This window comes from Magallana gigas, chromosome 1 (genome assembly GCF_963853765.1).
Source record: "Magallana gigas chromosome 1, xbMagGiga1.1, whole genome shotgun sequence".
Classification (NCBI taxonomy): Eukaryota; Metazoa; Mollusca; class Bivalvia; order Ostreida; family Ostreidae; genus Magallana; species Magallana gigas.
Genome location: NC_088853.1, coordinates 56,055,126 through 56,059,831, shown reverse-complemented (window position 1 = coordinate 56,059,831; position 4,706 = coordinate 56,055,126). Strand labels below are relative to the sequence as shown.

Below are 4,706 nucleotides of genomic sequence, written 5' to 3'. Positions count from 1 at the left end.
TGGAACAAACCATATGATTTCTATTCATTCAGAAATTATAATTGAGGTCATGTGCTATAATTGTAAATGAGGTGTGCACACACACACACAGAGAGAGAGAGAGAGAGAGAGAGAGAGAGAGATTATATTAACATTCAATTTGTTATATTTACATTACACATTTATTCTGACGCGCGTGACTAAACTTGAAAGCATACACCGCTACATCTTTCATAAAATAATGATTCAATGCATCAGGCCACACCAATATAATTTTTTGTGCGTCGGACATCCAATAAAAAAAAATAGCGGCGGACGAGCGATTAAATAATCACTGATTAAATTATATTTTTAATTTACTTATATTTATAAATTAATTTTTATTATAGTCAAAATGTTATAGAAAACATCTTAATGTTGATCTGTTTAAAAGAACAAAAAATAAAAATAATAATTGACACACGCATATATATATATATATATATATATATATATATATATATATATATATATATATATATATATATATATATATTATACAGACTACGTGTAAATATTACACTGCAACGTTCTGTACTGATCTCCCTTACTTAATATGACGTCATAATCACGGTGCTTGCATCACCAGCCAAACGACACCCCTTCAATTTGGTGCAATACTATATAGTAGCGTAAAAATGTCTTGGAGTTTCTTAGAGGAAAATGAGAGTATATTCGTGATATTAAATGATCGGAAGGTTGTAGATTTAGACAGTGGGGAAGAGTATGGACCCGTGGAGACAATTGACCATGGATGAGTTGTGGGTGAGTTTTTTTTATTCAATCATCATTGCCATCTTTTGTATAATATGCACTAACGCAAATTGTTGATATCAATAAATAAAATCAACATTTAAAAGAAAAAAAAGTAAAAATTGACATAAGCGTCGAAACCGGGGGGGGGGGGGGCTTAGCCATCTCTCTCCCCCCCCCCCCCCACCCGCCACTTTTTTGCAACGTTATAGACCTAGCCGCCAGGATTAGAAATTTCATGGTTCTGGGAATTAGCGGTGTTTTTTTTCTGTTTTGCTTGTAAAGATTCCTGATGATTAGTCTAGCACCCCCCCCCCCTCCCCGTTTCCAATTTGCCTCCGACGGCACTGCTTGAAAATTAATCTCATCATATAGGCATGAGATATTTGCATACGTGTACATCCTCTCTCTCTCTCTCTCTCTCATATATTTTAGGGAAGTAAACACGAATGGAGTTTTCACAGTTAGATATAATTATATAGCCTATATAAACACTACGAAATGGTTTGGTTTCCATTGGATTTCCGGTATTGAATCACTAACAAATTTGTCCACAATATGTAGACAGTCCCCTGATCCTGTTGCTTTTCACTTGTAAAAGGGAAAAATGTTCTATTTAATTCTTTCCTAACAGTTTGCCCTCCATACAAAGGATAAACAGATCTTACTGGTCTGTTTAAAACGTTGGCAAGAGCTGCCATCTGCCATGCTCCCATGTAAGTGCCTGATTTTCGGATAGAAAAGACTTCTTTTTCAAAGATTCTTTGTACTGCTAGGTCTGTTAAGTTCTCTCCACTGAAGAAGAATTCAGAGAACATTGCAAATATACGCGCATCATTTGTGGACTTCAGTCTGTCATTTCTAATAAAGTCTGCATTCAGATAAATTTCCTTATATTTCACAAAGTGTAACACAATTCTTGCTCGAATATCTAAATGTTTATTCTCCGTTCCATATGCAAAAAGGCTACCACATCTAGGAAGGCAGTTTCCATCTCCATATATTAGACATGGGAAAAGATTCTTCAGGCCATCATCGTTTCGTACAAGTGACATCGATGCCTTATCAACAGTTCTCTTGTGTGTAGTTATCGTCACGTCAGGAGTTTTTTCTGAAATGGGTGATAGCTGTAATTGATCTGCTACAATTTCTAGATCTTCACAACTCTGGCATGCCATTATAGACAAATACGCTGAAATTCAGATGCTCCTTCACTGTCCTTGCACACATTTATCTGTTTTTTGTTTCCCTCCTTCACATCCTCCAGAGGACCTCGTCTGATTTCCTGATTAGATAAACTAACCTTTGGATTTTTTTCTTTTTTCTTGACAACCCTTCCAGACCTTTTCCTTTTTAACTTTGATGCTTTGATTTCCGTTTGGGTCTTCTTAGTTTTCTTGCAGTCTCCCAGTTCTGTTTCTCTGTTTTCTTTACCATCCTTATCAGCATTTAATTGCTTTCTTTTAGTGCTGAAACGAATGTTCGAATATTTGCGAATGAATAGTAAATTTCTAATATTCAATGTATATTTAGCATTCGAATATTCGATCACATGTTAAACACCCATATCAAGCACTGTAAACTATGCAGCATCGTGTTATTTCATTTTACTCGGAACGAAAGTAAAAATAAAGCCATCTATGACTGCCATGCTTGGTAGAGTCTATTACTTAACCCAGTAATAGACTCTTCCGCCATGCTTGTTTACCTTGAAAGTAAAAGCAGGGTTTACATCGAACGGAGACAAACATTCTAGATTTTTCAATTCATGTCAGACGCTGAAGAAAAAAATTGCTTAACTGTTTGAACGAGTGTGAGCTACGGAGAGTTAATATCGAAAGGTACATCGAAAGTTTTTTTAAAAGATACCTCGATATAATTTGTTTTGTTTTTTTAAATAAACAGAACATTTCCGGAGTTATGAGCGTTATCAGTTTTCGGTTTAATACTATATCAAACATGGCGGAAATACTTGGACTGACTTATGAAGTTACGTATTGGTCTCATACAGGAGTCAGGACTGCAGTATATTATTAAAGAAGTAATAAATCTTTTGATTGTAGTTGATGGAAATTTTTTAAAAAATCAGTATATTATTATTTGCTTAAAAATTAAATGCGCACCCAATTCAATGGATACTCATGCATTAAGTGTCAACTTCGAACTGACATGTTTAAGCAGTCTACACATACACCCACTTCGTAATACTAACTATCATATATGCTTAATACATTGTCAATAACGTCTACGAATATTCGAATACGAATCGAATAGTACTCACGAATATTCGAATACTGATTTATGGTATTCGTTTCAGCACTACTTTCTTTGCATCAACAGTTTCGCTTTTTTTGTCAACATTGTCTCTATGTGTTCCTTTCTTGGCTCTTTATTCTCGTTTGTTACAGTCTCTTTTCCTTTATTTGCATCTTGTTTCATTTTCAACAAAGTAATCTTCTTTGACTGGTAAGCAGATACATAATCAGAATTCAGGCAATTTTCAAATATTCCTTTCACACAGTTAACACAAAAACAAGATAGGTTCCTTACTTTGATCAAGTATGGTTCAGTTGTGTTTTCAATATTGTGCAGTTTTCTTGTATTTGGGATCGTTTTGACATTTGTCTCTGGTCGATTTCTCGAAATGTCATCTGCTTTCACATAGAAAAAGTACCTTTTTGTGTAAGGTTCATCTAAAATCAACTTTTCTTGACTGAATTCAAAGAGATCTTTGTGTTATTAATAACAACTTTCTTCCCTATTATTGCTCGATCCACAGCTCTATTCAAAACACCTATCTCAGCGTCACATGCACTTTTTTCCATGTTCAGAACCAAAACAATTTCTGGATATTTGTATTTCTTTAAGAGACAAGTCTGCAAAAGGTCCCTTGGACTTGTACTGGGCAGAACATCCATCAGAGAAAATAACTTGTTTCAAAGGTGCTGCATTCAGCTGATCCTTGATGTGATTATCCACTAAGGATTTGTAGAAGTCTACAGCATGGTAGTCATGGCATCCTCAGATAGTCTAATACAGACATCTTTGACCAGGCCATCTCGATCCCTTTTGATAATAGTTTACAATAGGATGCATTGTTATTTGGGAATTTGCAAAGAAAGCTGCTTTGATTTCTTCTTGGTAGTTAATGCCTCTATTTTTAGCAAAATCCATCACCTGAAGAATCCAATTCTCAGGCAGATTGTCCTTTATTAGAGAGAATTGGGTTTGCTGCCACTGGGCTGTGTGTAGATGTTTAAAGAATGTTGTTCCTTGTGCTGGATGCAAGATATCAGTTTCTACCAGTTCAAGGATCAACTCTTGTTTTCTACCAGTTTTTGCTACCAATACTGCTTTGCCTTCAAATCTTTCCCATCGATTCCATGTCAGCTCTTTGTCTTCGGGTATATCATTGTATCTTTCTTCTAAGGTTTTACTACAGTCACTGCATTTAGAACATTTTCCTTCAATGCATTGTGGAGCAAAGAACTTCTGACTGGATGGTTTTGGGCACAAAAGCGTTTCTAACACGTTGGCTTCATTAACACTTTTTGGGCCAGATGACTTTTTGGCATGCTCTAAACTCAACAACTTGTTCCTAACATTAAGGCAGTACCCACACATGCAATACTCTCTGTGTGTTTTATTTAGTAATCGAACATTTCTTGGTCGTAAAAAAGCAAACCTACTGAAACATACAATTTCCTGTGCGTTTTCCTTTTTGTATTTGTTATATGCTTCTTTCACAGATATCAGCAGTAAATGTCCTGGGCCATCTTTGGTAGCATACCTACGTTGAGGAACAACTCTCGAGATATCTGTTCTAATGTAAAATGACCGTATTTTTTCACATTAATGCGTGTTTTCTTTTGTAACTTCGACCTTGCTGATAAAGCTCTTCTGTTTAGTTTGCATCTTCCAGCAAGAAATTTCTT

At 35.5% G+C, this 4,706-nt stretch overlaps 1 pseudogene; it reads right to left on the bottom strand.

The window, feature by feature from the left end:
• Window positions 1-3,090: 3,090 nt before the first annotated feature.
• Window positions 3,091-4,440, bottom strand: LOC136276066 (uncharacterized; annotated as a pseudogene).
• Between the last annotated feature and the right edge of the window lie 266 nt (window positions 4,441-4,706).